The sequence below is a fragment of the Nycticebus coucang genome, chromosome 22 (genome assembly GCF_027406575.1).
Source record: "Nycticebus coucang isolate mNycCou1 chromosome 22, mNycCou1.pri, whole genome shotgun sequence".
In the NCBI taxonomy this organism is placed as follows: domain Eukaryota; kingdom Metazoa; phylum Chordata; class Mammalia; order Primates; family Lorisidae; genus Nycticebus; species Nycticebus coucang.
The window spans coordinates 17,378,861-17,400,944 of record NC_069801.1 but is presented as its reverse complement, the minus strand read 5'-3'; the positions used below and the strand labels follow the sequence as shown (position 1 = coordinate 17,400,944).

Genomic DNA, 22,084 nt, shown 5'->3' with positions numbered 1-22,084 from the left:
CCTGCACACTGGGCCCCTGCCTAATGCATTCACTTGGGGTGTAGATGTCTGCTGTAGGTGTACTGTAGTGCTTAAATTCAGAGTGTTCACTTGTGGTGACTTAGGGTGGAACTGCCTTAGAATCAATTGGCTGTTTTTCCAATTAACTAGCCATTTTCTATTAATCTGTTTGGGTTCTTGTTTTAGATACTTTAATCTGCTTTAAGTGCCTTTTTTTTTTTTGAGAGTCTCACAATGTTGCCCTTGAGACCTTGGTAGAGTGCTCTGGTGTCATTGGCTCACAGCAACCTTAGACTCTTGGGCTCAAGTGATTCTCTTGTCTCAGTAGCTGAGAGACAAGTGCCAGCTACTACACTGACAAGTGCCATTGTAGTAGCTGGCATTACAAATGGCTACACAAATGCCTGGCTATATTTTAGAGTTGGGGTCTTGCTCTTGCTCAGGCTGGTCTCAAACTCCTGAGCTCTGGCAGTCCACCTGCCTTGGCCTCCCAGGGTGCTAGGATTACAGATATGAACTACTTCATCTGGCCCCTTAAGTGATTTTTAAAGGATTTTAAGCTCTCAGTTATCATTCATCCAGGATATCTTTATTGAGTGCCCACTCAAATGTGTGCCTGGGACCACTGCAGGTGCTGAGTGTCCTTTGGTGTTTGTTTCTTAGAGACTGTAGATTTTATATATGTTATTCAGTTGAAGAATGTCAACTTGTTTATTTCTTATTTTAATTTTTGAATTTGGGTAAGACTTTATATAAATTATTGGGTCAGGCTGGGTGCAGTGATTCACATCTATAATCCTAGCATTTTTGGAGGCCAAGACATGAGGATCGTTTAAGGCTAGGAGTTCAAGACCAGCCTGAGCAATAGTGAGGACCCCCCTCCATCTTTACAAAAAATTACCCAGGTGTGGTGACATGTGCCTATAGTCCCAGCTGAGGCAGGAGGATCCCTTGAGCTCTGGAGTTTGAGGTTGCTGTGAGCAAAGATGATGCTACTGTATGCTAGCCCAGGCAATAGAGAGAGGCCCTGTTTCAAAAAACAAACAACAAAACACACCAAAACAAACAAACAAACAAAAAGTTTGTTTTTTTAGTAACCACTAAGTTACTAGGTCAGAAAAACAAGGTTTGTAGTCCTGCTTTGGTTTGGGCACTATATGGTCATTGTACAAGAGGGGATGTAAATTAACTAGCTGTGACTTGTGCTCTTTAAGAATTTAGAATGATGTGGAGAAAACAATAGACAGTGCAAACTATTGAAGAAAATACAAAAACACATATAACTATAAATTAGCTGTGTATAACTAATTCATATGCTCAGGGGTTGTTTGGTCAGTAGGGTTTATAATTCCCTGCTGGATCAAGTTTGGTAGATACTGCCAAACCACAGTGGTTGTATTAGGTATTATCATTAAAGTTTTTTTTATTATGAAGAATTTTAAAAATACACAAAGAAGGGAGGCTAATACAATGATCCCAAATTTAGTAGTTTTCAAGATTTTGACACATTTATTTATTTTTGAGACAGAGTCTCACTATGCTGCCCTCAGTAGAGCTCTGTGGTGTCACAGTTCACAGCAACTTCAAACTCTTGGACTTAAGCGATTCTTTTGCCTCAGCCTCCCAAGTAGCCGGGACTACAGGCGCCCGCCACAAGTCTGGCTATTTTTTGGTTGCAGTTGTCATTGTTGTTTGGCAGGCCCGGGCTGGATTTGAACCCACCAGCTCTAGTGTATGTGGCTGGCGACCTAACTACTGAGCCACAGGTGCCAAGCCCCGAAGATGATTCTTAAAGGGAGGGTAAGGGGTAGGGAGTTGAACATGAATATTGTTGGGTGTTTAAAGCAATGATGGCAGATTAGAACATGGATATCTTGTACAATAGAAATGGTAGGTGGCAGTATACCCCTAGGAAGAATGAGTAAACTTGTCTAGTTAACTAAGTTCCCATTTGTCTCTCTATCAATTTCACTTGATCACATAAATCTTCTCATTTAGTAGAAACTTTCAAAATTGATTCTTTAACCCATGAATTAAGGACTGAAGAGAAAAAGCAGATATGATTTTTTCTTCCTCTTGAAGTTGTTTTCTCTTAGAATTACAGACTAAGATTTTTAAAAATTGGCTGAATAAAACTGGACATTAGAAAATGAATCATTCATTCATAGTAATTCAGATACTTGAGGCTTCATGAAAGAAAACTTTGAGGGATTAAGAAAGTAAGTCTGGGGCGGCACCTGTGGCTCAAGGATTAGGGCACTGGCCCCATATACCAGAGGTGGCAGGTTCAAACCTGGCTCCAGCCAAAAAAACAAAAAAAGTTTAGGGGCGGTGCCTGTGGCTCAGTCTGTAAGGCGCCGGCCCCATATACCGAGGGTGGCGGGTTCAAACCCGGCCCCGGCCAAACTGCAACAAAAAATAGCCGGGCGTTGTGGCGGGTGCCTGTAGTCCCAGCTACTCGGGAGGCTGAGGCAAGAGAATCGCTTAAGCCCAGGAGTTGGAGGTTGCTGTGAGCTGTGTGAGGCCACGGCACTCTACCGAGGGCCATAAAGTGAGACTCTGTCTCTACAAAAAAAAAAAAAGTTTGTACCCGGCACTGGGAGGAAATGTTTAAATACCCATGAAGCTGGGGAATGGCATGTCCTATGGCAGATCATAATAAAATGCAACAGATGATGGATTCATACACTAGGAAGCCCTAGAATGATTCCACCTAGTTTGTGCCAATTACCTTCTAGCAATAGCCATCTTATCGCTTCATTCTTTTTTACTTACTAGAACCAAATTGTCTAAATAATGTTCATCAGTTACTGAAAGTTTAGTAACTTAAAGTTCAGTAACTCATCAGTGCTCAACAGAGTTTCTGTGAAAAAGTGATAACATTGGTCACTGGCATAGACTGAAATGGTATATATCCAGTACAGGAAAGCTAGGGAAGGTCGGAGTAGCTATGGCATAGGTTTGTGATACCATGGGATCATTGATTGTCAGGATTAGAAGGACCCTTGAACTCTTGGGTTTTATCTACCCTTCCGTCCTTTCTGCTTAGTACTGAACCTCCAAGTACTCATTAACCACAGTTTCAATTGTTAAGAACTCATGGCCAGGGCAGCGCCTGTGGCTCAGTGAGCAGGGCGCCGGCCCCATATACCGAGGGTGGCGGGTTCAAACCCAGCCCCGGCCAAACTGCAACAAAAAAATAGCCGGGCGTTGTAGCGGGCGCCTGTAGTCCCAGCTACTCGGGAGGCTGAGGCAGGAGAATCGCCTAAGCCCAGGAGTTGGAGGTTGCTGTGAGCTGTGTGATGCCACGGCACTCTACCGAGGGCAATAAAGTGAAACTCTGTCTCTATAAAAAAAAAAAAAAAAAAAAAAAAGAACTCATGGCCAGGGTGGTGCCTGTGGCTCAGTGAGTAGGGCCCCATATGCTGAGGGTGATGGGTTCAAATCCGGCCCCAGCCAAACTGCAACAAAAATAGCCGGGTGTTGTGGTGGGCGCCTGTAGTCCCAGCTACTTGGGAGGCTGAGGCAAGAGAATCGCCTAAACTGAGGAGTTGGAGGTTGCTGTGAGCTGTGATGCCACAGCCTCTACCGAGGGTGACAAAGTGAGACTGTCTCTACAAAAAAAATAAAATAAAATAAAAAGAACTCATGGCCAGTCTTGCTTCATTATACCCCATCCTCTTTATCCTATATTATTTTGATGCTTCTGTGGTTGTTGGCAAGATTCAGTTCTTCCTGGGCAGTTGAACTGAGGAGCTCAGTTCTTTGCTGGTTTTAGATGGTGGCCACCTTCGGTTCTTTGCCATGGGCCCTCTCCAGGTTAGCAGCTAGTTTCATCAAAGCAAGCAAGAGGTGGCAAGAAAGTACCAGCAAGCAAGATGTCACAGTCTTTTATAACTTAATGTCAGAAGTGATATCTCACAATTCTTGCCATATTCTCTTAATTAGAAGCGAGTCACTAGGTCCAGCTCACACTCAAGAGGAGAGACCCACATAAGAACATGACACTAGAAGGTGGAACTCATTGGGAGCCATTTCAGAAGATTGCCCACTTCCTACAGTTCAGGTCTGCTGATTATCGACATGTTTGTCTTTTTTTTTTTTTTTGTAGAGGCAGAGTCTCACTTTATAGCCCTCGGTAGAGTGCTGTGGCATCATACAGCTCACAGCAACCTCCAACTCCTGGGCTTCAGCGATTCTCTTGCCTCAGCCTCCCGAGTAGTTGGGACTACAGGCGCCCGCCACAACGCCCGGCTCTGACATGTTTGTCTTTTTACCATATTATTGATAGCATTGGGGAGAAAAAGGCCTCTCAACTCCTGCATTTCATTTGCCTCTATCAGTGTAATAACTCTAGTATTAATATGTTTCAGTGTCATGTTCATGTACATAAATAACCAGATTTAGTTGTCAACAGTCATAGATATGATAGATTGATTGCCTGTAAGCTCTTTCACCTTGATCAAGAAGTGAGCTAGTCACCAAGTGGTTGAAAAATATAAAATATTGACTGTGTATTTCACTCTATGCCAAGCCAATAGAGGTCCAGAAAGAATATGAAAAAATAAGAAGATAGCCTATAATTATTATGTGGTATGGACAGTAAGTACAAAAATGAGGAATTAGCATCTCATCAATTCAACCAATACTTTAAAAATACTTTCTGTGTACAAAACTCCATGTTAAATGCTGTAGGAAATATAAAACTCAGTAGGACAACCTACCTTTGCCTTTTACCTTAGGAGATGATGTAAGATAAATATAACACAAGATAGATTATGGAAATTGCTTGGGTAGAGATATGGAATAGAGTGCTTTAGAGCATAGAGGACAGAAAGGCTTAGAATATTAGAACTGGAAGGGCAATTAGAGATGATCAGGTCTAGTGGTTATTTTGGAGACATAGAGCCATTTGGTCAGAGAAGTTCAAGGAATCTTGCTAAGATAAGGGAATCAAGTGAAATTTAGAAGGAGAATATAAAAGTTGCAGCTGCAAGGAAGAGAGGAACTTGGAAATAAGCATCTTTGGATCACAAATATTCTAGAACTGAGGATCCTAGTCTAGGAACTGAGGATTCTAGTCTAAGTAAAACTTAAGACTTAAACTGGTCAAAAAGGTAGACTGCTTTGTGTACCTATAACAATAACTGTGTTTTGTAGTGTACAGAGTCCTTTCACATTCATTTTTGTTTGGTCCTTGTAATCTTGTAGACAAGACATACTGTCATTTCTGTTTTATAAATGAGGAAACTTTAATAATTCTGCAAGGTCACAGAACTAGTAAATCGGGGAGACAAGACAAGAACTCAGGCTTCACTACCCCATTGTATTACCTGGTATGTAAGTGTGACTGCTGCTTTTGTTTTTAATACTGAAGACTTTGACTTGAGACTTGTTGGCAAGTGTGACTCACTAAATGAAAGAGATAGATCCAGTTGTTGCTGTAAAAAGAAACTTGGGGCGGACAGTGGAGTGAGGAGGCAGAGAACTTACAGGGAGCCTGATTGTTGACTGGAGCATCTTCCCAGCCCTTTTACCTGCTGCTTTGTTACACCTTGGACCCCACCCGTCCTAGTACTTCTTTAAAATTATTTCTGTTGGAACTGGGCAAGTTAGTTTTTCAAGGTTTCTTTTCTAAGGGCTTCCTGATGCACCTGGATAGAGGGAAAGAGAAACTAAATAAACATGTATAAGGCTTTATTGGAATGATAACGAAAGAAAATTGAATTTATATTTGTAGAATTTATTTTATTCCAGTCCTTTATGTGCTTAGGCATTTAATGTATATTTTTATATCATCCTTACAACAGTCCCATTAAGTTTAGGTATAATCTCTCAGCTGAAGTATAATCTCAGTTGAAGAAACTGAGATAAAGTTTAATTACCTTAAACTTTTATGTGACTGAATCGGGTTAGAACCCAGATCCTCTGATTTCAATACCGTGTGTACTTTTTCCATTATAGTATGTTGCTTGTACAGTAAGCAGAGGTGGAGAGAGTGTGTTATAGAAATAGAGGGAAGTCTTTAGAAGTTATAAAATAGAATGAGGACAATTAATGACAATTAAGGTTATGGGGGGAAGCAGAAAGAGGGACGGGGGGGCAAGACATGATCGCAAGAGGGACTTTACTTAACAATTGCAATCAGTGTAACCTGGCTTATTGTACCCTCAATGAATCCCCAACAATTAAAAAAAGAAGTTATAAAATAGAAAGAAACTTATTGCTAGGGGTAGAAATAATAATGACCCCACAAAATATTCCTTCAATTTAAAATGGCAGCAGAAAACCTTTTTTACTTAGGCCCTTTAGTATGTACAGACCAGTATTATATTCTTGACAGCACCAAGAAAAAGTATATAGAAGGGTATTTTTATCTATTAAAATAAGGGAGGTGAAATGCTTATATAAACAAAAGCTTCTACATTGATGCTGTGGGCACTCAGGAATCAGTTCAAGGGAAGTTGCATTCTAAGTTGAGTGGGAGGGTAAAAGGATTTGAAACCTTTGGGTGACTTCTACCTACTAGGATTTGCAGCTTGTACATGTGACAGGGCTAGGAGAACGCCTCCATTAAAGAAAAACGTCAAAAAAAAAAAAACCCTCCTCAACTATATTCTGTTACCACCTTCACTTTCACACAGGCAAAATTTCACTGCTTCATGAGAGTCACTCAGCCCACCCCAGTGTGGCTTCTGCCCCTATCATTTCACTGTATCAGCTCTTATGAAGGTTATTAATGTCCTTCCGTGAAGCCAAATGCAACAGATAGTTTTAGTCTTTGATTTTCTCTGTGATGTTGATGTTGACCACTCCTTTCCAGAAACACCCTTCCCATGACTCCATGACATAATACTATTCTTCCTCCTACTTCTCTGTTGTTTTTGCAGGGTCATCCTCTTTTCTGTAGCTATTAAATATTCTACTCCCCAGGTCCTCCTGTCTTTTCATAGTAGACCCTCTCTTTGGGTGATCTCAATCTGCCCCACCAGCTTTAGTAACCACACCTCTATGCTTATGACTCATAAATTTATGTCTCCAGCCCAAATCACTCCTCTTGGCTATAGACCATCTAGTATATTGTCAGCCAGGCACTGTTCTAGGCATTGAGGAGCTAGTGATGAGCCGGATAGAAGGTGAAGGTGGGAGTAGGGGGAGAGACAAGTAGTAAATAAAAAGAAAATACCGAATAAGGTTAAGTGCTAAGGTAAGCATAAGTCAGTGGATATATAAGATGTTGGGAGCTACTTTATGTTGGCTGGCAAAGCTTTACTGAGGTGGTAAAATTTGTGCTGATCCTTGAGTGACCAAAAGGAGCCAGCTGTACAAAGGAAAGAGGCAACACTAGTACAAAGTTCCTTAACTGGAACTAAAGTTACAAAACTCCAGGAGAGGAGCTGTTAGGAAATGAGATTAGAAAGGTATGTAGGTAGAGGCCAGATCTCACAGGTCTTGGAAGCTACAGTGAGGACTCTGGATTATTCTAAGTGCAATGGAAAGCCATTAGAGGCTTTTTTGTTCATCTGTTTTAATAGGCTAGTGTCTTAATCTGATTAAATTTTTAGAAGTTTAATCTATTCTTTGAAGAATGGTCCATATAGAGACATTTGGTAGTAAGGAGGCTATTGTAGGAGGGCAAGAGTCCAGTAGCTTAGACTACTGTTCAAATAGGGGATATAGGAGAGCAGAGGGATTCGGGAACATTCAAGAATATTGGGAAGTAGAGTTGATAGGACTTTCTGATTTACATGTGAGATGTGAGGGAAAGAAAAATTTAGGATGATTTAAGGTGTTTGACCTTAAAAAATTGGGTGAATGGTGGTGGATGGAAAACATTCAGAGAGGAATGGGTTTGAGGAGAGAAGCATGGAAGGTGGATACCATCAAGAAAATATGTATATAAATAAATATATGTGAAATTGTGATGTCAGCAGTAGAGATATGAGACTGTTGGACGTGCCTCTGGAGTTCAGAGAGGTCAGTACTGAAAATAAAAATTTAGAAGTTGGCTCGGTGCCTGTAAAGTCCTGAGACTGGATGAGATTATCCAAAGAAAGGAGGGTACAGGTAAAGAAAAGAGATCCCAGGACTGACCTTCATTGAGCAGGGGAAGAGAAGCCAGTAAAGAAGAATGGGAAGGATCAGCCAGTAGGCTAGGAAGATTAGGGAAGTATGATATCCTAGAACCAAGGAAGAATGTGTTTTAATGGAGAAAGAGCAGTAATTGTATTAAATGCTGTTTAGAGTTTGAATAAGGTAGAGACAAAGAAGTCTCTGCCTTGGCAATGTTGAGGTCTTTGGCCTTGATGAACATTTTCAGTGGAATGTTGAAGGTAGAAAGAAGCTGACTGGAATGAACTGAGAGAATGAGGGGTTAGGAGATGAAGATAAATGTAAATATACATAAATTTTTGAGAAGGTATTGTTGCAAAGAGGAGCAGAGACAGTGGAGTGGAGTAGCCAGAAGGAGGTGTGACCAGCCCGGGCCTGCCAAACAACAATGACGGCTGCAACCAAAAAATAGTCAGGCGTTGTGGTGGGCATCTGGAGACTCGCTTGAGCCCAGGAGTTGGAGGTTGCTGTGAGCTGTGATGCCATAGCACTCTACCTAGGGCAACAGCTTGAGGCTCTGTCTCAAAAAAACAAACAAACAAAAAAAATCGAGGAGGTGTGAGATCAAGGGAGAGTTTTTTCTTTTTTTTGCTTGTTTTGTTTTTTAAGATGAGAAAGTCTAATATCTTCTCAAATGTGATCTCTAAATCAACCTGGGAACCTCTTAGACATACAGAATCTCAGCCTTCAGCCCAGACCTACTGAATCATAGTCTTTATTTTAATGAGATCCTCAGCTGATTTTTTTTTTTTTTTGAGATAGTCTTACTATGTCATCCTCGGTAGAGTGCTGTGTGATATCACAGCTCATAGCAACCTCCAACTCTTGGGCTTAAGCTATTCTCTTGCCTCAGTCTCCAGAGTAGCTGGGACTATATAGGTGCCCGCCACAACACCCGGCTATTTTTTGGTTGCAGTTGTCGTTGTTTAGCAGACCTGGGTGGGGTTCGAACTTGTCAGCCTTGGTGTTATGTGGCCGGCACCCTACTCACTGAGCTGTGGGTGCTGACCCTTTAGCTGATTTGAATGTACATTGTAGTTAGATAAGTGCTGGTCTAGAGGAGGGGTTCTCAAGCTATCTGTGGTGCAGGACCAATTAGTTTTTTTCTAATCTCTCAGGGACCTTCATGTGGCACTACAATGTATGCTTTGTACATACGCAGCATGTGACTCACTGTGAGTTTATAAATACCCTTACTAATCTAGACTATTTGAGAAGACTCTAGTGCTTGGATAGTGTATCAATGTCAACTTGGTATACAAATGTCTCTGTTCTTACTCTAGATTTCTGCAGTTATAGAGGTAACAGTTTGTGAGCCACTGCTGTTTTGTGGACCACATTTGAATAGCACTCTTCTAGACCATGTTTGTATGTTGGTGGGCACAAGCCTATAAGAAAAGTAATCATAGAATGTGCAGGGATAATGCATATGAAGATGAGAGGGAACTGGATTCATAATAGATACAAAAGTTGTACCTTTTTTATCAATAAAGGTCTTCATCGTAACTCTAGGAAAGCAAGATGCTGGCATGTTGTTAGGTCTGGAGGGAAGAAGATGAGGGTCTGAATGTTGTTTCTTGGTGACTGAGTCATCAGCTGATGGGGGTTAGACATTATTGGGAACTCTACCTCCCAATATTCTTGAATCTCTCTGCTCTCCTATATCCCCTATTTGACAGTAGTCTAAGCTACTGACCTCTTGCCCTACTACAATAGCCTCCTTAAGCCTCCTTGCTGCCAAGTGTCTCTATATGGACCATTCTCCAAAGAGTAGATGAAGAGAAAGGTATGAAAGTCATTTTAGTGGGAAAGTGAATTTGTAGATGAAAAGTAGCAGGATTGCTGTCAGGGGACTGGTTTGAAATCTGTGGTGATAAATTTAAAATGATAGTACTCATTGTGGTTGTTATCGTTAGTGGCACTTAGCTGCTCTGGTGTAGGACTACAGATGTTGTCAGTTTGACTTAACTACCCTGTTTCCCTGAAAATAAGATATCCTCTGAAAATAAGACCTACTTACAGGAAAGATAAGACGTCCCCTGAAAATAAGACCTAGCGCATCTTTGGGAGCACACCTTAAAATAAGACACTGTCTTATTTTTGGGGGAAAAGGGTAGGATTGAAGTTAGTTTTGAGGATGAAGGGGGTGAGTGAATTAAAGGTATTTGCAAGGGACTGATTTGAGGGAGGTGAGAATATGAAGAGGGCTTGTGTAATTCAGTTAAATTATTTGTCTTCTCACTTATAAGATGGGAATAAAACTGTCTGCACGGGATTGTTATAAAATTAAATTTATTCACGTAAAATACTTGGAACAGTGTCTGGAACATAGTATGTGTCTGTTACTGTTAGCTGTTATTGTCATCATCTCTCCTAGACTCTAAAAATATGCTCCTAAGTGGTGTCATTCTCACCATCTTCTGTTATCCATAATACTGAAGCAAAAATGACCTTTTTGAAATGCACATGTCTTACCCTATTTAACACTTAAGTGACTCCAATAGCTCTCTGAATAAAGATCCAAATCCAGGCTTGGCGCCTGTGGCTCAAATGGCTAAGGTGCCAGCTACATACACCTGAGCTGGCAGGTTCAAATCCAGCCCCGGCCCGCCAAACACAATGACGGCTGCAACCAAAAAATAGCCGGGTGTTGTGGCGGGCGCCTGTGGTCCTAGCTACTTTGGAGTTGGAGGCAGGAGAATCACTTGAGCCCAGGAGTTGGAGGTTGCTGTGAGCTGTGATGCCATAGCACTCTACCCAGGACGACAACTTGAGGCTGTGTCTCCAAAAAAAAAAAAAAAAATCCAAATCCATGATTTGTCCTCCAGGGTCTGAATACTGTGGCTCTCTTCATACCTCTCCAGCCTCATCTTACCTCATGCTTTACTGGTTCTTCATTCTTAGGCCACTCAGATCTGCTCTTAGTTCCTCAGACTCACTTAATTGCCTCTTCTACTTGGAACATTCTCACTTAGTGGAGCCTTCCTCAACCTCCCTGAGTTGAGTCTATTTCTTTGTGATTATGTGTTACATAATTTATATTTAGTAATATTTCTAAACAATGTTTTTCTTTTGTATAGTATTATAAATGCCAGGAAGACAGGTCTGTTTCTACTCTGTTTTTATCCCTAGTCTTATTGTAGAGCTTAACCCCCTGTAGGCAGTCAATATTTGAATGAATAAGTGAATGAGTGACAAAATGAACAAGTAACCTACTCACCAACTTCATGCAGAATTTGTGATGTTTGGGCTGTGGATCAGGACTGGCTTTCCTGAGGGTAAGATCTGAGAGATAACTCCTTAGAGACATAGTATAATGGAGAGGAGAAAGCAAAATTTGGAGCAGAAATGCTGGGTGAGAACCCACTTTACCACTTACCAGCTATATGACTTTGAGCCTTTGTTTCTTCCTCATTTATACAATAAACATGATGATAGAGTCTGATTAGAGTCACCGTGAAGATTAAATTAGGTAATAAAAGCTCTTGTTTTTTTCCTCCTTAGATAATTGTTATGACTTGCTGTTTAACTACATTTGCCATACCTGTGGCCCCTCGATATTCTAGTCACAGACTCCTAGAGGTTAAAGGGACCCAGCATGTTCTTCCAATTTGGCCAAGGCAGGTTAAGCAAGTGAATAACAATTTTAGACGTGTGGTTCTATCGCTAAACTTCACAAACATGGACAAAGAATCTTATCGGTAGTAGACCACTTGTTAGGAGAGGAAACAGCAGAGCTAAGTGGTGGTTAGGCTTCAAATTTAAGTTTTAGATACTTTATTTCTGTTTAAACATTTTCACTTTTTTCTTTTTGGGAGAGGATCTCACTCTGTCATGCAGGGTGGAGTGCAGTGGTGCTCATAGCTCACTGTGACCTCAGACTTCTGAGCTCAAGCGATCCTCTTGCTCCAGCCTTCTGTAGATAACTGAGAGTACAGGCAGATGCCAAAATGCCTAGCTAATTTTTAAGTTTTTGTTTTTGTTTTTTTAAGAGATGGGGCCTCTTTATGTTGCCCAGACTGGTCTCAAACTTCTAGTCTCAGTGATTCTTTTCCCACAGCCTCCCAAAGTGCTGAGATTACAGGTGTGAGCCACCATGCCTGCAGAAATTTTTCACTTAATTTTTTTTTTAATTTCTCTTCTGAGATTTACTTTTTCCCTTCATTTTGAGCATTTATTTATTTTTTAACTTCATTGAGCTTAGTTATAATAGCTGCATTTAATATCCTTGCCTGATGGCTTGGCGCCTGTGGCTCAAATGGCTAAGGCACCAGCCACATACACCTGAGCTGGCGGGTTCAAATCCAGCCCAGGCCCACCAAACAACAATGACGGCTGCAACCGAAAAATAGCCAGGTGTTGTGGCAGGCGCCTGTAGTCCCAGCTGCTTGGGAGGCGGAGGCAGAAAATTGCCTGAGCCCAGGAGTTGGAGGTTGCTATGAGCTATGATGCCACGGTACTCTACCCAGGGTGACAGCTTGAGGCTCTGTCTCCAAAAAAAAAAAAAAAAAATATATATATATATATATCCTTGCCTGATGATTTCAACATCTGGGTCATCTTGGAGTTGCCTTCCACTGATTGTCTTTTTTCTTGCAAATAGGTTTAATTTGTCTGCCTCTTTATGTAATTTGAAATTGTATTCTGTACACTGTGTATAATATGTTATAGAAAATCTAATTTCTGTTGATGTTTTTAATTTAGCAAGCAATTAACTCAGACTCAAAACTGCAAACTCTGTCACACCTGCAGTGGGTGACACTTCAGATCTCAGTTCCAGTTCTTGAGTCCTTAGCTGAGGTCTTTGGCAGAATTTTTACACAGAACCTGAGACTCTTCTCTGTCTAACTTCTCATTATCTATGGCTGCTCTGGGCTCTTTGTCTTATGTTTCCTCAGGACAAAGGCCTAGGGTTTATGGTTTTTTTATTTTTGTTTTTCTTGAGATAGGGTCTTGTTCTGTAGCCCCAGCTAGAGTGTAGTCATCACAGCTCACTGCAGCCTCAAACTCCTGGGCTCAGGTGATCTTCCTGCTTCAGCGTCACAAGTAGCTGGGACTATAGGCACATGCTACCTTGCCTAGCTAATTTTTTTTTTTTTTTTTTTTTTTTTTATTGTTGGGGATTCATTGAGGGTACAATAAGCCAGGTTACACTGATTGCAATTGTTAGGTAAAGTCCCTCTTGCAATCATGTCTTGCCCCCATAAAGTGTGACACACACCAAGGCCCCACCCACCTCCCTCCTTCCCTCTTTCTGTTTCCCCCCCATAACCATAATTGTCATTAATTGTCCTCATATCAAAATTGAGTACATAGGATTCATGCTTCTCCATTCTTGTGATGCTTTACTAAGAATAATGTCTTCCACGTCCATCCAGGTTAATACGAAGGATGTAAAGTCTCCATTTTTTTTAATGGCTGAATAGTATTCCATGGTATACATATACCACAGCTTGTTAATCCATTCCTGGGTTGGTGGGCATTTAGGCTGTTTCCACATTTTGGTGATTCTAAATTGAGCTGCAATAAACAGTCTAGTACAAGTGTCCTTATGATAAAAGGATTTCTTTCCTTCTGGGTAGATGCCCAGTAATGGGATTGCAGGATCAAATGGGAGGTCTAGCTTGAGTGCTTTGAGGTTTCTCCATACTTCCTTCCAGAAAGGTTGTACTAGTTTGCAGTCCCACCAGCAGTGTAAAAGTGTTCCCTTCTCTCCACATCCACGCCAGCATCTGCAGTTTTGAGATTTTGTGATGTGGGCCATTCTCACTGGGGTTAGATGATATCTCAGGGTTGTTTTGATTTGCATTTCTCTAATATATAGAGATGATGAACATTTTTTCATGTGTTTGTTAGCCATTTGTCTGTCGTCTTTAGAGAAAGTTCTATTCATGTCTCTTGCCCATTGATATAAGGGATTGTTGGCTTTTTTCATGTGGATTAATTTGAGTTCTCTATAGATCCTAGTTATCAAGCTTTTGTCTGATTGAAAATATGCAAATATCCTTTCCCATTGTGTAGGTTGTCTCTTTGCTTTGGTTATTGTCTCCTTAGCTGTACAGAAGCTTTTCAGTTTAATGAAGTCCCATTTGTTTATTTTTGTTGTTGTTGCAATTGCCATGGCAGTCTTCTTCATGAAGTCTTTCCCCAGGCCAATATCTTCCAGTGTTTTTCCTATGCTTTCTTGGAGGATTTTTATTGTTTCATGCCTTAAGTTTAAGTCCTTTATCCATCTTGAATCAATTTTTGTGAGTGGGGAAAGGTGTGGGTCCAGTTTCAGTCTTTTACATGTAGACATCCAGTTCTCCCAACACCATTTATTGAATAGGGAGTCTTTCCCCCAAGGTATGTTCTTGTTTGGTTTATCAAAGATTAGATGGTTGTAAAATGTTAGTTTCATTTCTTGGTTTTCAATTCGATTCCAAGTGTCTATGTCTCTGTTTTTGTGCCAGTACCATGCGGTCTTGAGCACTATGGCTTTGTAGTACAGACTAAAATCTGGTATGCTGATGCCCCCAGCTTTATTTTTGTTACAGAGAACTGCCTTAGCTATACGGGGTTTTTTCCAGTTCCATACAAAACGCAGAATCATTTTTTCCAAATCTTGAAAGTACGATGTTGGTATTTTGATAGGAGTGGCATTGAATAGGTAGATTGCTTTGGGAAGTATAGACATTTTAACAATGTTGATTCTTCCCATCCATGAGCATGGTATGTTCTTCCATTTGTTAATATCCTCTGCTATTTCCTTTCTGAGGATTTCATAGTTTTCTTTATAGAGGTCCTTCACCTCCTTCGTTAGGTATATTCCTAGGTATTTCATTTTCTTTGAGACTATGGTGAAGGGAGTTGTGTCCTTAATTAGCTTCTCATCTTGACTGTTATTGGTGTACACAAAGGCTACTGACTTGTGGACATTGATTTTATATCCTGAAACATTACTGTATTTTTTGATGACTTCTAGGAGGCTTGTGGTTGAGTCTTTGAGGTTCTCTAAGTATAAAGATCATGTCGTCAGCAAAGAGGGAGAGTTTGACCTCCTCTGCTCCCATTTGGATTCCCTTTATTTCCTTGTCTTGCCTAATTGTATTGGCTAGAACTTCCAGCACTACGTTGAATAGTAAAGGTGACAGAGGGCAACCTTGTCTGGTTCCAGTTCTAAGAGGAAAAGCTTTCAGTTTTACTCCATTCAGTAAAATATTGGCTGTGGGTTTGTCATAGATAGCTTCAATCAGTTTTAGAAATGTGCCACCTATGCCTATACTCTTCAGTGTTCTAATTAGAAAAGGATGCTGGATTTTATCAAATGCTTTTTCTGCATCTATTGAAAGGATCATGTGATCTTTATTTTTGCCTCTGTTAATATGGTGGATAACGTTTATAGACTTGCGTATGTTAAACCAGCCTTGCATCCCTGGGATGAAGCCTACTTGATCATGATGAATGACTTTTTTGATGATAAGCTGTAATCTATTGGCTAGGATTTTGTTGAGAATTTTTGCGTCTATGTTCATGAGTGAGATTGGTCTGAAATTCTCCTTTTTGTTTGGGTCTTTTCCTGGTTTTGGTATCAGGGTGATGTTTGCTTCATAGAATGTGTTGGGGAAGATTCCTTCTTCCTCAATTTTTTGGAATAATTTCTGCAGTACAGGAATAAGCTTTTCCTTGAAGGTTTGATAGAATTCTGGAGTGAAGCCATCTGGACCAGGGCATTTTTTGGTTGGAAGATTTTTTATTGTTTCTTTGATCTCAGTGCTTGAAATTGGTCTGTTCAGGAGCTCTATTTCTTCGTGGCTGAGTCTAGGGAGAGGGTGTGATTCCAAATATTGATCCATTTCTTTCACATTGTCAAATTTCTGGGCATAGAGTTTCTGGTAGTATTCAGAGATGATCTCTTGTATCTCTGTGGGATCAGTTGTTATTTCCCCTTTATCATTTCTGATTGAGGTTACTAGAGATTTTACTTTTCTATTCCTCGTTAGTCTGGCCAATGGTTTATCTATTTTATTTATTTTTTCAAAAAACCAACTCCTTGTTTCATTAATTTTCTGAATGATTCTTTTGTTTTCAATTTCATTGATCTCTGATTTGATTTTGGATATTTCTTTTCTTCTACTGAGTTTAGGCTTAGATTGTTCTTCTTTTTCCAATTCCATAAGATCTCTTGTGAGATTGTTGATGTGCTCTCTTTCTGTTTTTCGAATGTAGGCATCTAAAGCGATGAATTTTCCTCTCAAAACTGCTTTTGCAGTATCCCACAGGTTTTGGTAGCTTGTGTCTTCATTGTTGTTATGCTCAAGGAAGTTAATGATTTCCTGTTTGATTTCTTCCTGCACCCATCTGTTATTCAACAGAAGATTGTTTAGTTTCCATGCCTTTGGGTGGGGTCGAGCATTTTTGTTAGAGTTGAGTTCCACCTTTAGTGCCTTATGGTCTGAGAAGATACAAGGTAAAATTTCAATTCTTTTGATTCTGTTGATATTTGTTTTGTGTCCCAGGATATGATCAATTTTGGAGAATGTTCCATGGGGTGATGAGAAGAATGTATATTCTTTATCTTTGGGATGGAGTGTTCTATATACATCTATCAAGCACAGTCGTTCTAGGGTCTCTTTTAAGTCTCTTATATCCTTGTTTAATTTCTGTTTAGAGGATCTGTCCAGCTCTGTAAGAGGAGTGTTAAGGTCCCCTGTTATTATGGTATTATCAGATATCATATTGCTCAGACTGAGTAAGGTCTGTTTCAAGAATCTGGGAGCATTTAAATTGGGTGCATAGATGTTTAGAATTGAAATGTCTTCTTGTTGTATTTTTCTCTTGACCAATATAAAGTGACCATCTTTGTCTTTTTTGACTTTAGTTGCTTTAAGTCCACATGTATCTGAAAATAAGATTGCAACTCCTCTTTTCTTCTGAATTCCATTTGCCTGAAAAATTGTCTTCCAACCCTTGACTCGGAGCTTTAATTTGTCTTTTGAAGCCAGGTGTGTTTCTTGCAGACAGCAAATGGATGGCTTGTGTTTTTTAATCCAGTCAACCAATCTATGTTTCTTCAGTGGGGAATTCAAGCCATTAACATTTATTGAGATAATTGATAAGTGTGGTAGTATTCTAGTCATCTTATTTTGTGAGAGTCCATTGCTTAGTTTTATCTTTTGCATCAGTGTGGAGGTTAGGTTCTGTCCTTTAATTTCTGAGTTCTTACTTTGCTGCTGATCCATTGTGGTGGTCAGTGTGCAGAACAGGTTGAAATATTTCCTGTAGAGCTGGTCTTGTTGTGGCGAATTTCCTCAATGTTTGTATATCCGTAAATGATTTGATTTCTGCATCAATTTTGAAGCTTAGCTTAGCAGGGTACAGAATTCTGGGCTGGAAATTGTTCTGTTTAAGTAGATTAAAGGTAGATGACCATTGTCTTCTTGCTTGGAAAGTTTCATTAGAGAAGTCTGCGGTCAGTCTGATGGATTTGCCCCTGTAGGTCAACTGGTGCTTACTCCTGGCAGCTTGCAGAATCTTTTCTTTTGTCTTGACTTTGGACAGGTTCATCACAATGTGTCTTGGAGAAGCTCGGTTAGAGTTGAGGCGACCTGGGGTCCGATAGCCCTCTGAAAGCAGTGTGTCAGAATCTTTGGTGATGTTTGGGAAATTTTCTTTTATAATAGTCTCTAGTATGGCTTCCATTCCTCTGGGGCATTCTTCTTCCCCTTCTGGAATTCCTATAACTCGTATGTTGGAACGCTTCATAAAGTCCCATAATTCTGACAGTGAACGTTCTGCTTTCTCTCTCTTCTTTTCTGCCTCTTTTACTATCTGAGTTATCTCAAAAACTTTGTCTTCTACCTCTGAAATTCTTTCTTCCGCATGGTCTAACCTGTTGCTGATACTTTCCATTGCATCTTTAAGTTGACTGTTTGACTGTTTCATTTCCTTCAGCTCTGCTATATCCTTTTTATAGTCTTCATATCGTTCATCTCTGATTTGATTCTGTTTTTGGATTTCCTTTTGGTTATTTTCCACTTTATTAGCAGTTTCCTTCATTGTTTCCATCATTTCTTTCATTGTTTTCAACATGTGTATTCTAAATTCCCTTTCTGTCATTCCTAACATTTCTGTATAGGTGGAATCCTCTGCAGTAGCTACCTCATGGTCCCTTGGCGGGGTTGTTCTGGACTGGTTCTTCATGTTGCCTGGAGTTTTCTGCTGATTCTTCCTCATGAGTGATTTCTTTTATCTGTTTCCTTGCCCTAATTTTCCTTTCACTTCCTCTTGCTCTTTAAGTTCTTGTGCCTGTGGACTAAGGGTTACAGGACCAAAAGGGTGAGAAGGTTTAAGAGCCAAGAAGGGATGAAAGAAAGGAGGACCGAGTGATAAGGAAAAAAAAAGAAAAATAGAGAAAGGAGAGGGGGTGGGTAAAAGGAATATTGACAAAAAGAAGACAGGCACAGAAAGAGGGAGACAGAGCAATAGAGGTGTACTGTAGGGTACTTTGATACAACCTTAAAAAAAGAAAACACCTTCTGGGGGTGCCCAGTTGGGTGGTTCCCTTGAGGTCAGCAGCTCTTTGCTAACCTGATCAGACACAGTACCCCACCTCCACCAAGTAGAGAGGAAAGACAAAAATGCTATAAATCAAACCAAAACAAGCAAACAGAAAACTTTATGGGATAAAATTGGCTGGAAAAACCAAATAATAGTGGTAGAAACACTAACAAAAATGAAGTTCTAATTATTGAAATAGGCAGCAATGAGAAATTATAATTAAACTAGAAAAATTGAGAAAGAAAAAGGATCTGTATGGAAAAGGTTGAACTTAAAAAACAAAACAACAATCCACAACATCAAAATAAACAAAAAAAAAAACAACCACACCAAAAAAAAACACAACCAAAAACAAAGCAGTATGTATATGTTATTGAATATTGTCTGGGCAACACGTGGTCTTCTGGGGTATGAGATGTTAATCACAGTTCTGATACGCCTGGAGGCTGCTAGTTTCTCAAACCCCAGCAGGTAGATACCCTAAATCTCTCTTCAGCCCACTTAAAAGGCACTTTGAACTTGTTCACTTACTGAGCAGAAGCTTTCTCAGGGAAGTGCTTGTCGCTGGAATCACTGCTGAAGTGGCTATCCGCTTACCCTGTGTGTCAAAACTGGTCTCCCTCTGCCCCCGAGGGTTAGGGCTGCAAGGTGGCTCAGACCCCGCCCTTAGGCTACTTGGTCGCTGGGTTACCAGCTCCCACCCAATTCCAGCTCTGCGACCCTGAGGGCGGAGCTTTCCAGGGCAGATCGCTCACAATGTCTGCCTGTGACCCAGAGCCAAACACTATTAGCTCCGTCTGGCTCAGACTGGGGCCCTAGACAAAGGCCAAAGTTCTCCGCACTCCCGCTCAGGCTCTCCCCAAGGCACTTCAGCTGAGTGCCAAGTCCAAAGACACCAAAACAGTTCACAGGTAATGCCTTTCTGGTTTGCAGTCTCGCTGCTACTGAACTTACAGTTGCGGGCGGGTTTAGATGGATTGAACACACGCGACCACTTTTTTCCACTGTTTTAGTCCTCCTCTTGGGGTCCAGAAGTCTCTCGCTGACTCCCTGTATCCTCTCAGGGGTGATGATAGGCAGATCCTACCAGCCAGAGATGCCTGGAGTCCTATCTCCCCAGACTCACGGTGCCCAGATGCAAGGAAGCTGTTACTCGGCTGCCATCTTGATCCGCCTCCGCCTAGCTAATTTTTTTAATGGGGTCTCACTCTTGCTCAAGCTGGTCTGAAACTCCTGGCCTAAAGCAATCCTCCTCCCTTGGCCTTCCAAAGTGGTAGTATATTACAGGAGTGATCTTTACACCCTGTTGTGTTTATTTTTTGATTGGAGCTCCAATTGGACCACCCTTAGGCCAGAGCTCTAAATATGGGAATTTATCCCATGCCAGTCCTTCCTTTTACTTTCCAACTTCTCTTGAAAATCTGTCAGCCTTTGTTTACTACAGATGGTTGCTTTTTGTCTTCTATAAGGTTTATCTGTGGGAGAGTCATACGGGAAGCAGAATTTCCTACTAGCATTTTTATCCATTATCAAAGTATTTTGGGAATAAAGGGATTCAACTATATTCACTTTTAACTGGTTTTGTAACCTTGGGCAAGTCTTTCTTCCTCTCTGGCACTCAACTTGCTCCTCTGGAAAATGAGATAGTTGGACCCTTCATGGTCTGTAAAGGTTGTCCTTCAATCTCTGCTCCTAGTCAGATAGACAATATGCACACATACCATTACTGCCTAGAGTAGCAGCAAGAATCACAAGAGGGAAGTGATAGGGTGGATCTGTTATGATGCAAAGCTCTCTGAAGGGACAGCCACTAAAGAAGTTTGAGGATGTTTACAATCATCCTCTTGTTTCTGGGCACAGGGCCACCAAGCTGGAGATGCAAGAAGTAAATGACATTCACAAGCAGAGGAAAGAAATCACTTGCTGCTTGTTTCTACTCCTCAGAAGAGTATATAGACAGTTGAAAAAAAAAAATCAGGATCATCTGGAGTTCCTGTTTGTTTGACTTTGGCAGTGCATTCCATCCTGTTTTGAAGAGAAAAGCCCCCTGGGTCTTAGTAACATGTCAGCAAATTTGGTAGTAGGTGGTAGGTGCTGGGGTAGAAGTTTTCAGCAAGGGTGCTGCTGTTAGTGTTAGGGCTACAGAGACCTTAGTGGAGGTAAACTAGATTTATGTGGCCATTTCTTAGAGTTAAGAATTTTTATGTGGGAGAGGTTTTAGACTATTCAGAGGAAGAGGGGTGTATGTGTGTGTATTTGGTGGAATATGGAAGCTGGTTTAAAGGGACAGTCTTAAAAGGAGTTTACAAAGTGGTCTGTGGGGATGTTTAATGAAAGGTGGGGTATAATTTGAATGTAAGACTATTGAATAAATTTTAGGTTTACCACTGCTTGAAGCTACCTTTCCATTTTTCCTTAAGAGTAGGATACATAGGCTCAGCGCCTGTAGCTCAGTGGCTAGGGTGCCAGTCACATACACCAGAGCTGGCAGGTTCGAACACTGCCTGGGCCTGCCAAACAACAATGTCAACTACAACAACAACAACAAAAAACAGCTAGGCGTTGTGGTGGGCACCCTGTAGTCCCAGCGACTTGGGAGGCTGAGGCAAGAGAATCGCTTATGCCCAAGAGTTTGAGGTTGCTGTGAACTGTGATGCCACGGCACTCTACTGAGGGTGACATAGTGAGACTCTGTCTCAAAAAAAAAAAAAGTAGGATCCACAGGAATTTTGGCCCAGATCTCCCATCTCTAGTAACTCTTCTCTAATTTTAGGGGTGAGATTCAATGAGATGGTAGGTTTTTCAATTCTGCTGTAGAACGCTGCTTGTTACAAAACTGGAGGGTAAGTTTGCAGACAGAAAAGCTCTATTTTTAGTTCTAATTGATATTGGGTGTTTCAGGACTCTTTTGAGGACCAAGTCTAGAAGGCAGTAAAATGAGAATCAGCAGGCTGAAGTTTTTTTTTGTTTGTTTTTTTTTTTTGCAGTTTTTGACCAGGGTCAGGTTTGAACCCGTCACCTCCGATATAAGGGGCCAGCACCCTACTTCTTGAGCCACAGGCACCGCCTGTGGGTGAAAGGTCTTTCATAGTCAGGCAGATGTGGTTTAAACTCTGTCATTATTAACAAGCTGTGAGACCTTGGACAAGTCACTTCTTGAAACTTGGATTCTTTATAAGATGGAGGTAACATTATTATATTATTGTCTCATATAAAATGTAAAGCATAGTGATTGGTGTATGGTATATATTCCATGGATGTTTGTTTTTTCTTACCATCTTCCATCTTTTTTCAAACCATCTTCCAGAATGTCTTATTATTAAAAGAATCCTAGCTTTACCCCTAAATAATTGTATGACTCAACCTTTCCAAGCTTGAGTTTCCTTCCTTAAACAAGGGGATTTAACTAAAAGTTGAAGATGCCTTATCTGAA

The 22,084-nt window shown here is 40.7% G+C and overlaps 2 protein-coding genes across 3 annotated transcripts in view; one reads left to right on the top strand and one right to left on the bottom strand.

Moving 5' to 3' along the window:
• KDM1A (lysine demethylase 1A) overlaps nucleotides 1-22,084 on the bottom strand; it is a 132,346-nt gene that overhangs the window by 6,304 nt on the left and 103,958 nt on the right. The window lies entirely within an intron of this gene.
• Nucleotides 1-22,084, top strand: part of LUZP1 (leucine zipper protein 1) — a 90,876-nt gene that overhangs the window by 38,722 nt on the left and 30,070 nt on the right. The window contains exon 1 of one of the 2 annotated variants that reach the window (XM_053575508.1): nucleotides 21,790-21,836. The exons of the other annotated variant lie outside the window; for it this stretch is intronic. The gene's annotated coding sequence lies outside the window, so the exon portion shown is untranslated. Of the gene's footprint in view, nucleotides 1-21,789; nucleotides 21,837-22,084 lie in introns of those variants that run through there. 2 annotated transcript variants of the gene reach the window in all.